Raw genomic sequence first — 12288 nt, forward strand, 5'->3', positions numbered from 1 at the left:
TACATTCACAATGCTGTGTAACCATCACCATTACCCATCTCCAGAAATTTTTCATCATCCCAAACAAAAACTCTGTACCCAATAACTGTAACTCCCCATTACCTCCCTCTTCCCAGGCTCTGGCAATCTCTATTCTACTTTCTGTCTCTATGAAACTGTCTATTCTAGGTATCTTATATAAGTGGCATCGTACAATATTTGTCCTTTTGTGACTGGCTTATTTCACTTAGCATAATTCTTTAAAGTTCACGCACATTGTAGCATGTGTCAGAATTTCATTCTTATTTTTTTTTTTTGACAGGAAAGTAGGATTTATTGGTGGGCGTGAGTAAGGAGGGGACAGTGCCAAGTCTCTCATGAGTGCAGGGCCCGCCATTGGTCTGGGGGCCGTGATTAGGGATGTATTTGACCCCATAGCCATCCAGGATGAGCCGCTTTTCTGCCATCATGTTTTCAAATTCATCTGCATTAAACTTAGTAAATTCCCACTTCTTGGAGATGTGGACCTTTTGGCGGCTAGGGAACTTGAACTTGGCCCTACATAGGGCCTCAATCACATGATCCTTGTTCTGCAGCTTGGTGCAGATGGACATTGTGACTTGGCCAGTGTGAACCCTGGCCACTGTGCCCTGGAGCTTTCCAAAGGCACTGCGCATACCTGTCTGGAGTCTAGATTGGGGACACCATGCCAGTCATGAATGTCCACTGGAAAGGGCTGTCTCCAAGGTCCCTTAGGGCAACCCGTACAGGCAATAGGCTGCGTACACTACTGAGGAGGCTGCTATTTGCAGCCATTGCACATTGGGCCCCCAAGGGGAAGAAAGCAGAATTTCATTCTTTTCTTTTTTTTTAATATTTATTTATTGATTGATTTGGCTGTACTGGGCCTTAGTTGTGGCACACAGGATCTTATTTTAGTTGCGGCATGCAGGCTCTTAGTTGCAGCATGCGGGATCTAGGGATCGAACCCGGGCCCCCTGCACTGGGAGCACGGAGTCAACCACTGGACAACCAGGGAAGTCCCTCATTCCTTTTCAAAGCCAAATGATATTCCATACATATTCCATACGTATGTATTATACATATTATATTTTGTTTATCCATTCATCTGTTGATGGACATCTGAGTTGTTTCCACCTTTGGGCTCTTGTGAGTAATACTGCTTAAAACTTTTTTAATGGAAAATGCCAAACATATACAAAAGTAGACCAAAAGAATGTGATAAACCCCCATGTACAATAATTATCAACTCATAGCCAATCTTTTTTTTTTTAAGTTTTTAATTTTTTGGTCATGCCACAGGGCATGTGGGATCTTGGCTCCCCGACCAGGGATCAAACCCGTGCCCCCTGCATTGGAAGTGCAGAGTCTTAACCACTGGACCGCTAAGGAACTCCCTTCACAGGCATTCTTGTTTTATCTATATCCATACTTAATTCTCCGTCCCATATTATTTTGAAGAATATCTCAAATATCGTAAATGCCACTCTTGTTTCCATTTTACAGATGGAAAGGCACAGAGACGTTATCTTACCAAGATTACAGAGCTCCTAAGTGACGGAGCCGGGATTTAAACTCAGGCAGCGTGATGGCTGAGCCCATACTTGTGTCTTCGCTACACCTGTGTGTGTTTGCATACACACACACACACACACACACACACACATCAGGTCAAATTTGGGCAAGTTGGAAAAGTGCATTTGGAAAAGTTTGCCTCTTCCTACATTTTTTCCCACTCTTGGATGCTGCCTGGAATTTAAAACAGATAGGCATGGCTTTGAAGCCTTAGTTCTTAGTTGCAACTGGAGTCAGTGATCCCCAACCTGCAGAGTTGTTGTGAGGATTAAATGAGATAAAGTCAGTGAAAGTGCCAGGCACCTCCTAGCATGTGGCAGGAGAGCATTATGTGTGCTTTCCCCTCCCCTCCTTGGGGGTCCAGGCCCACCTTCTCTCCACAGAAGCAAACGTCAAGAAAACATGCTCTATCAAGAGTATGACTCTCAGAGGTCAATGTGTAATCCCTCTGGGGGATTTGTGTTGTGAAATAAAGGATTTTATCCTTTGGCTTTGTGGTGTGGGCTGTGGGTGAGTGCAGAACAGAGGTGTTGCAATTCCTTCTTGCCCCTGAAATCATGTATGTGTGTGTATGCATGTGCGTGCACAAGTGTGTAAGACTGGCCTGTAGATAAGTTCAGGCTTCATTCTCTGCCCAGAGCATAACATTACTTTCTTTTCTATAATGAATTGTGTCCTGAAACAAGCAACTACTTGTTCTATCTCCTTTCCCTCTTCTTGGCTAAAACAGGAGGAAAAGCCCTTTGTTGGGACCCTTGTCATTTTCTGGTCCAAGGACACAAAGCCACAGGATGGAGGTCTGAGCTCAGATAGGTCTTGGCAAGTCCTGTTCATCCTCTTTGGAATTTCCGTGGCCAGTCCCCTGGAGTTAATTTGGGAAGGGACTGCACAGCTCAGTGGACAATTGAGCAAGACTCACTGGCTGACCACAGAGAAGTCTCAGGTAACCTCAAGATGCATCTGCCGGGGAGGCTTGGGAGGTGGGGCACTGCAGCCTCAGGTACATTAAGCGATGGTTAGCAAGTCTGACTGGCTGGAATGCCCTTTGCTGATCGTGCCCATGGACTTAATATAAGCCTTCAATGCCAAGCTCACATCCTGCCGCCTCCATGAAGTTTTCCCTACGTCACACCCTACCACCCACTACCACCCACCCCTGCCATACAGAGTGATTTCTCGCACGCTGAACCCTATGACATCACCTGTGTACCTACTTTTGCTGCTTTGTGTCTGTACTATCTGAATACCCGTCTTAGCTCTTTGATAGATCAGAGTGAGTTCCTCGAGAACAGAAATCGTTCCATCTATTCTTCTTACTGTTCAGAGCTCTTCACAGGGCACACAATTAGCAACCAATAAATATCTGTTGAATAAATGATGTATTTCATGACAATGGCATATAGTAGGCACTCAGCAAATGCATCCTGAATGCAATCACATCCATCTCCCATGGCTGGGAAATGCAAGAGACTTTTTACCCTACCCTTGATGTTTAGGTGGAAACCAGTTACACACAACCCTTTGAGTTCTAAAATCTGTCAAAACTTCCATGGAAATAACCGTAAAGACTGACTTGAGATGGGTAGGGTATGAGATGGTCTCAAGGTGTTTCAAGTATTTTAATATTTCAAAATGTGTCATTTTCTTTGTCTGTTTAATATCCCAACCAGACTCCAGAAGAACTTGAAGTGTCACAAAGTAGAGTGCATGTGTGATGATTTAAGATCATCTGAATTAGAACATCTGCTTAATCAGAACTCTTCTGCTCATCAGCAGAATGGTCACTGATACTTGCAGCAGTGACCCTGTAGTCAAGAAACCCAAATACCTTGTTTAAGGATACAATATCTTCAGAAACATGCTTTTAAAAAACCACTTAAGCCATTTAAAAATATACAATTCAGCAGCATTAAGCACATTTATATTGTTGTACAACCATCACCACTATCCATCTCCAGAACTTTTACATCATTCCAAACAGAAACCCAATACCCACTAAACTACAACTCCCCATTCTCCCCTCCCCTCAGTCCCTGGGAATCTCTATTGTACTTTCTGTCTCCATGAATTTGCCTATTCTAGGCACCCCATATAATGGAATTATACACTACTTGTCCTTTTGTGACTGGCTTACTTAGTGTTTTGTACTCAGGTTCACCCATGTTATAGCATGCCTCACAGTCTCATTCTTTTTAAGGCTGGATAATAATATTCCATTGTATGTATACACCACATTTTGTTTATCCCTTCATCTCTGATGGACATTTGAGTTGTTTTCACCGTTTGGCTATTGTGAATAACGCTGCTATGAACAAGGTGTTCAAATATCTGTTCAGAAATATGTCTTTTTTTAAATCATAGACTTATTCTCACTGGTAAACCCTAGATCCATGGTAACTTCCCACTAACCAGAAAATTTGAGTAATTAGAATACTCCATTCCACCATTAGGTTTGCTAAGGACCTTTCTTGGAATATTGGGTGGATGGACACTAGACAGTGATAGGGAAGGATGCCTCTGTCTCAGGAATGGACACGGGGCCACCAGGAGGCAGGTGACTGGGCCACAGTACACATTAGTAATGTGCCCAGCACATCCATCTGGACAGTCAGATTTGCATCAGCCAATCCCACCCCACCACCACCTCAACCCTGTCACTGCTCTAGATCTTAGACTGGGCTGCTTTTCCAAAAAGGTATGGACTTGAGGCACATTTGTTCTGAATTAAGCTTGGCTGCAGTTAAAGTGTTATCATGTCTGTGGAGCTCAAATTACAGAGGCTGCCTTTGGCCAGTAAATGGCACAGCCCGGCTGCTCAGAGAGGTGGAAAATTCTGAGGCCCCTCCAGCACTGTTTCAGGAAAAATGCTCTGAGTGGTGTGGAGAGGGGCCAGCTGGTGATGTCAAAGGATTTATAAAAGAGATTACAAGACCTTTTAAGGGAATGAGGCAGTTGCTAATGATGGAAAACTGCTAAAGCTGGATCTGGATAAGGCCTGAACATTTAATTTGCTAGTTATCCTGAAATGCTTGTAATTTTTAAAAAACATATTGTGCCACTCCCTTTGTGTGTACTTCAAAAGGCAACATCAGAGTGTGGAGGGAAGAACCTGTTATACTAATCAAAGTCTGGGGTAACTGAAACTGAGATCTCACACATAAAGCCCCAAGTGGGCAATCCAGGACCTGGGAAGAAGAATTAAATGCCCAAAGGCACCTGGGTGCACTGCACATCTGTATTTTTCTTTCTTCCTTTTTTTTTTAAGCACACTACTGGGGGGTCTGGAGGAAGCTTTATTTTTTAAGCAGCTACAAAGCTGCTTAAAAGCTTTACACCTCCAAAGAGAGATCTGAAAATAAAATATTTACTTATATTGCATTTCCAAGTGTTTCCATAGTCTTTTTACAACCCTTGTGTCATCTTATCTTAAGAATGTGGCTTTTATAAAGAGGAACCAAGATCATTTACAATGACAGGGTAGACTTAGTTGAGCAGACAATCTCTAACTTAAACAGTTGGGCTTACTTGGTGTTTTAAATAGATAGCTAACGAAAAGTCGTCCCAGATTTAGGAATAGAGATCTAAGTTTGGAAGGGTAAAAGTGAAGGTCCCAAAATCAATTTCCAGTAGAGCAGCTAAACTAAATTCTCTTTGCCATTATGGAGCACTAAAACAAACCAATGACCAAACAAACAAATAAACCAAACAAAACTAATGGCCCACATAAATAATACTCAAATTGTCAGCCAATGAGAAGGCCTAAAGCTAAAGTGGAATAGAAGCAAGAATTAGAAACTAGCATCTGGAAGTGAGCAGGGTGGAGGTACTTCGGAACCCACGATCCTGAGGCATAACTGGTTGCAGCTTTATCTGTGTTCCTCATCCTTTATTTGTGGGTATAGGAGAACAGCGCAAGGACTGTCTGGTCAACTCTCCACACACTCTTATAATATGGAAAAGCCAATCATTTGCTTTAAGTGCCATTTTTCAATTGTAGCTTAAATAGAAGAGTCAGGAAACATATATTGTTTTCTTTTCTTTTTTGGGGGGGGGTTGGGGGGAGGAGGGTAATCTTGCTGAATTAGCACCCCGGGTCATATCCCAGTTCAAACATCTCCCACAGAGTTCGGTCATCTCAGCCACGTGTCAAGGCCTCCTCTGCTGCCTCCAGATTTGCTGGTAGTCTTATCACCCCTGTGCTCCAGTAGGGACTCCATCCTGCAAGTTTATCTCCTCACTGTTCCCTGAAGACACTTTGCAGACTAATGTCTCTTCACACTCTGTTTCCATGTCTTATGCTCTCCTCCTTCTCTGTTCTTTATTAACTACTTTCCCTTTTTCAAGCCGGAGTCAAGCCTCTCCTCTTCTTCCTCTTCCTCCTCCTTCTTTTCCAATCTGGATGCCTTTTCTTCCTTCCTTCCTTCCTTCCTTCCTCCCTCCCTCCCTCCCTCTCTCCCTCCTTCTCTCTCTCTCTTTCACTCTTTCTCTCTTTCTTTCTTTCTTTCTTTCCTTCCTTCATTGAAATAGAGTTGGAGCAGCTTCAAGATGGCGGAAGAGTAAGACGCGGAGATCACCTTCCTCCCCACAGATACACGTACACATGGAACTGCTCCTATAGAACACCTACTGAACGCTGGCAGAAGACCTCAGACCTCCCAAAAGGTGCGTGAGGAGAGGGGATTCAAAGCACCACTTAAAGGAGCTCCAGAGACGGGCGTGAGCCGCGGTATCAGCGCGGACACCAGAGACGGGCATGAGACGCTAAGGCTGCTGCTGCCGCCACCAAGAAGCCTGTGTGCGGGCACAGGTCACTCTCCACACCTCCCCTCCCGGGGAGCCTGTGCAGCCCGCCACTGCCAGGGTTCCGTGATCCAGGGACAACTTACCCGGGAGAACACATGGCGAGCCTCAGGCTGGTGCAATGTCCCGACGGCCTCTGACGCCGCAGGCTCGCCCCGCACTCCGTGCCCCTCCCTCCCCCCGGCCTAAGTGAGCCAGAGTCCCCGAATCAGCGGCTCCTTTAACCCCATCCTGTCTGAGCGAAGAACAGATGCCCTCAGGCGACCTACACGCAGAGGCGGGGCCAAATCCAAAGCTGAGCCCCGGGAGCTATGCGAACCAAGAAGAGAAAGGGAAATCTCTCCCAGCAGCCTCAGGAGCAGCGGATTAAATCTCCACTATCAACTTGATGTACCCTGCATTGGTGGAATACCTGAATAGACAACGAATCATCCCAAATTGAGGAGGTGGACTTTGGGAGCAAAGATATATTATTTTTTCCCCCTTTTTCTCTTTTTGTGAATGTATATGTGTATGCTTCTGTGTGTGATTTTGTCTGTATAACTTTGCTTTCACGATTTGTCCTAGGGGTCTGTCCATCCATTTTTTCTTTTTTTTTTTTTACTTAAAAAAATTTTTTTTGTAAAAATAATTTTTTATTTTAATAACTTTATTTTATTTTACTTTATTTTATTTTATCCTCTTTCTTTCTTTCTATTTTTTCTCCCTTTTATTCTGAGCCGTGTGGATGAAAGGCTCTTGGTGCTCCAGCCAGGAGTCAGTGCTGTGCCTCTGAGGTGGGAGAGCCAACTTCAGGACACTGGTCCACAAGAGACATGCCAGCTCCACATAATATCAAATGGCGAAAATCTCCAGAGATCTCCATCTCAACGCCAAGACCCAGCTTCACTCAACGACCAGCAAGCTACAGTGCTGGACACCCTATGCCAAACAACTAGCAAGACAGGAACACAGCCCCATCCATTAGCAGAGAGGCTGCCTAAAATCATAATAAGGCCACAGACACCCCAAAACATACCACGAGACATGGACCTGCCCACCAGAAAGACAAGATCCAGCCTCATCCACCAGAACACAGGCACTAGTCCCCTCCACCAGGAAGCCTACACAACCCTCTGAACCAACCTTAGCCACTGGGGACAGACACCAAAAACAACAGGAACTACGAACCTGCAGCCTGCAAAAAGGAGACCCGAAACACATTAAGGTAAGTAAAATGAGAAGACAGAAAAACACACAGCAGATGAAGGAGCAAGGTAAAAACCCACCAGACCTAATAAATGAAGAGGAAATAGGCAGTCTACCTGAAAAATAATTCAGAATAATGATAGTAAGGACAACCCAAAATGTTGGAAATAGAATAGACAAAATACAAGAAACGTTTAACAAGGACCTAGAAGAACTAAAGAGCAAACAAACAATGATGAACAACACAATAAATGAAATTAAAAATTCTCTACAAGGGATCAATAGCAGAATAACTGAGGCAGAAGAACGGATAAGTGACCTGGAAGATAAAATAGTGGAAATAACTACTGCAGAGCAGAATAAAGAAAAAAGAACGAAAAGAAGTGAGGACAGTCTCAGAGACCTCTGGGACAACATTAAAAGCACTAACATTCGAATTATAGGGGTCCCAGAAGAAGAAGAGCAAAAGAAAGGGACTGAGAAAATATTTGAAGAGATTGTAGTTGAAAACTTCCCTAATATGGGAAAGGAAATAGTTAATCAAGCCCAGGAAGCACAGAGAGTCCCATAAAGGATAAATCCAAGGAGAAACATGCCAAGACACATATTAATCAAACTATCAAAAATTAAATACAAAGAAAACATATTAAAAGCAGCAAGGGGAAAACAACAAAAACACACAAGGGAATCCCCATAAGGCTAAAAGCTGATCTTTCAGCAGAAACTCTGCAAGCCAGAAGGGAGTGGCAGGACATATTTAAAGTGATGAAGGAGAAAAACCTACAACCAAGATTACTCTACCCAGTAAGGATCTCATTCAGATTTGATGGAGAAATTAAAACCTTTACAGACAAGCAAAAGCTGAGAGTTCAGCACCACCAAACCAGCTTTACAACAAATGCTAAAGGAACTTCTCTAGGCAGGAAACACAAGAGAAGGAAAAGACTTACAATAACAAACCCAAAACAATTAAGAAAATGGGAATAGGAACATACATATCGATAATTACCTTAAATGTAAATGGATTAAATGCTCCCACCAAAAGACACAGACTTGCTGAATGGATACAAAAACAAGACCCATCTACATGCTGTCTACAAGAGACCTACTTCAGACCTAGGGACACATACAGACTGAAAGTGAGGGAATGGAAAAAATATTCCATGCAAATGGAAACCAAAAGAAAGCTGGAGTAGCAATTCTCATATCAGACAAAATAGACTTTAAAATAAAGACTATTACAAGAGACAAAGAAGGACACTACAGAATTATCAAGGGATTGATCCAAGAAGAAGATATAACAATTGTAAATATTTATGCACCCAACATAGGAGCACCTCAATACATAAGGCAAATACTAACAGCCATAAAAGGGGAAATCGACAGTAACACAATCATAGTAGGGGAATTTAACACCCCACTTTCACCAATGGACACATCATCCAAAATGAAAATAAATAAGGAAACACAAGCTTTACATTATACATTAAACAAGATGGACTTAATTGATATTGATAGGACATTCCATTCGAAAACAACAGAATACACATTCTTCTCAAGTGTTCATGGAACACTCTCCAGTATAGATTATATCTTGGGTCACAAATCAAGCCTTGGTAAATAAAAAAAAAAAGAAATCGTGTCAAGTATCTTTTCCGACCACAATGCTATGAGCCTAGATATCAATTACAGGAAAAGATCTGTAAAAAATACAAACACGTGGAGGTTAACAATATACTACTTAATAACCAAGAGATCACTGAAGAAATCAAAGAGGAAATCAAAAAATTCCCAGAAACAAATCAAAATGGAGCCACGACAACCCAAAACTTTTGGGATCCAGCAAAAGCAGTTCTACGAGGGAAGTTTATAGCAATACAATTCTACCTTAAGAAACAGGAAACATCTCAAATAAAGAATGTAACCTTGCACCTAAAGCAATTAGAGAAAGAAGAACAACAAAAAAAAAAACCCCAAAGTTAGCAGAAGGAAAGAAATCATAAAGATCAGATCAGAAATAAAAGAAAAAGAAATGAAGGAAACGATATCAAAGATCAATAAAATTAAAAGCTGGTTCTTGAGAAGATAAACAAAATTGATAAACCATTAGCCAGACTCATCAAGAAAAAAAGGAAGACTCAAATCAATAGAATTAGAAATGATAAGGGAGAAGTAACAACTGACACTGCAGAAATACAAAGGATCATGAGAGATTACTACAAGCAAATCTATGCCAATAAAATGGACAACCTGGAAGAAATGGACAAATTCTTAGAAATGCACAACCTGCCGAGACTAAACCAGGAAGAAATAGAAAATATGAACAGACCAATCACAAGCACTGAAATTGAAACTGTGATTAAAAATCTTCCAACAAACAAAAGCCCAGGACCAGATGGCTTCACAGGCGAATTCTATCAAACATTTAGAGAAGAGCGAACACCTACCCTTCTCAGACTCTTCCAAAACATAGCAGAGGGAGGAACACTCCCAAACTCATTCTATGAGGAGAGCATCACCCTGATACCAAAACGAGACAAAGATGTCACAAAGAAAGAAAACTACAGGCCAACATCACTGATGAACATAGATGCAAAAATCCTCAACAAAATACTAGCAAATAGAATCCGACAGTACATTAAAAGAATCATACACCATGAACAAGTGGGGTTTATTCCAAGAATGCAAGGATTCTTCAGTATATGCAAATCAATCAATGTGATACACCATATTAACAAATTAAAGGAGAAAAACTATATGATCATCTCAATTGACGCAGAGAAAGCTTTTGACAAAATTCAACACCCATGTATGATAAAAACCCTGCAGAAAGTAGGCGTAGAGGGAACTTTCCTCGACATAGTGAAGGCCATATATGACAAACCCACAGCCAACATCATCCTCAGTGGTGAAAAACTGAAACCATTTCCACTAAGACCAGGAACAAGACAAGGTTGTCCACTCTCACCACTCTTATTCAACATAGTTTTGGAAGTTTTAGCCACAGCATACAGAGAACAAAAAGAAATAAAAGGAATCCAAATTGGAAAAGAATAAGTAAAGCTGTCACTGTCTGCAGATGACATGATACTATACATAGAGAATCCTAAAGGTGTTACCAGAAAACTACTAGAGCTAATCAATGAATTTGGTTAAGTAGCAGGATAAAAAATTAATGAACAGAAATCTCTTGCATTCCTATACAGTAATGATGAAAAATCTGAAAGTGAAATTAAGAAAACACTCCCATTTACCACTGCAACAAAAAGAATAAAATATCTAGGAATAAACCTACCTAAGGAGACAAAAGACCTCTATGCAGAAAATTATAAGACACTGATGAAATAAATTAAAGATGATGCAAACAGATGGAGAGATATACCATGTTCTTGGATTGGAAGAATCAACATTGTGAAAATGACTCTACTACCCAAAGCAATCTACAGATTCAATGCAATCCCTATCAAACTACCACTGGCATTTTTCACAGAACTAGAACAAAAAATTTCACAATTTGTATGGAAACACAAAAGACCCCGAATAGCCAAAGCAATCTTGAGAACAAAAAATGGAGCTGGAGGAATCAGCCTCCCTGACTTCAGACTATACTATAAAGCTACAGTAATCAAGACAGTATGGTACTGGCACAAAAACAGAAATATAGATCAATGGAACAGGATAGAAAGCCCAGAGATAAACCCATGCACATATGGTCACCTTATCTTTGATGAAGGAGGCAAGAATATACAGTGGAGAAAAGACAGCATCTTCAATAAGTGGTGCTGGGAAAACTGGCCAGGTACATGTAAAAGTATGAAATTAGAACACTCCCTAACACCATACACAAAAATAAACTCAAAATGGATTAAAGACCTAAATGTAAGGCCAGACACTATCAAACTCTTAGAGGAAAACATAGGGAGAATACTCTATGACATAAATCACAGCAAGATCCTTTTTGACCCATCTCCTAGAGAAATGGAAATAAAAACAAAAATAAACAAATGGGACCTAATGAAACTTAAAAGCCTTTGCACGTTTGAGAAAATATTTGCAAATGAAGCAAATGACAAAGGATTAATCTCCAAAATTTACAAGCAGCACATGCAGCTCAATAACAAAAAAACAAACAACCCAAGCCAAAAATGGGCAGAAGACCTAAATAGACATTTCTCCAAAGAAGATATACAGATTGCCAACAAACACGTGAAAGAATGCTCAACATCATTAATCATTAGAGAAATGCAAATCAAAACTACAATGAGATATCATCTCACACCAGTCAGAATGGCCATCATCAAGAAATCTAGAAACAATAAATGCTGGAGAGGGTGTGGAGAAAAGGGAACACTCTTGCACTGCTGGTGGGAATGTGAATTGGTACAGCCACTATGGAGAATAGTATGGAGGTTCCTTAAAAAACTACAAATAGAACTACCATATGACCCAGCGATCCCACTACTGGGCATAAACCCTGAGAAAACCATAATTCTAAAAGAGTCATGTACCAAAATGTTCATTGCAGCTCTATTTACAATAGCCAGGACATGGAAGCAACCTAAGTGTCCATCAACAGATGAATGGATAAAGAAGATGTGGCACATATATACACTGGAATATTACTCAGCCATAAAAAGAAATGAAATTGAGTTATTTGTAGTGAGGTGGATGGACCTAGAGTCTGTCATACAGAGTGAAGTAAGTCAGAAAGAGAAAGACAAATAC

General features: G+C 41.2%; 1 non-coding gene across 1 annotated transcript; it reads right to left on the minus strand.

The window, feature by feature from the left end:
* Positions 1–713: 713 nt before the first annotated feature.
* LOC132484762 (small nucleolar RNA SNORA70) lies at positions 714–844 on the minus strand. Its single transcript, XR_009531314.1, has one exon. It is a non-coding gene; the product is annotated as a small nucleolar RNA SNORA70 (small nucleolar RNA).
* Positions 845–12288: the final 11444 nt, after the last annotated feature.

Source organism: Mesoplodon densirostris, chromosome 2, assembly GCF_025265405.1.
Source record: "Mesoplodon densirostris isolate mMesDen1 chromosome 2, mMesDen1 primary haplotype, whole genome shotgun sequence".
Taxonomy (NCBI): domain Eukaryota; kingdom Metazoa; phylum Chordata; class Mammalia; order Artiodactyla; family Ziphiidae; genus Mesoplodon; species Mesoplodon densirostris.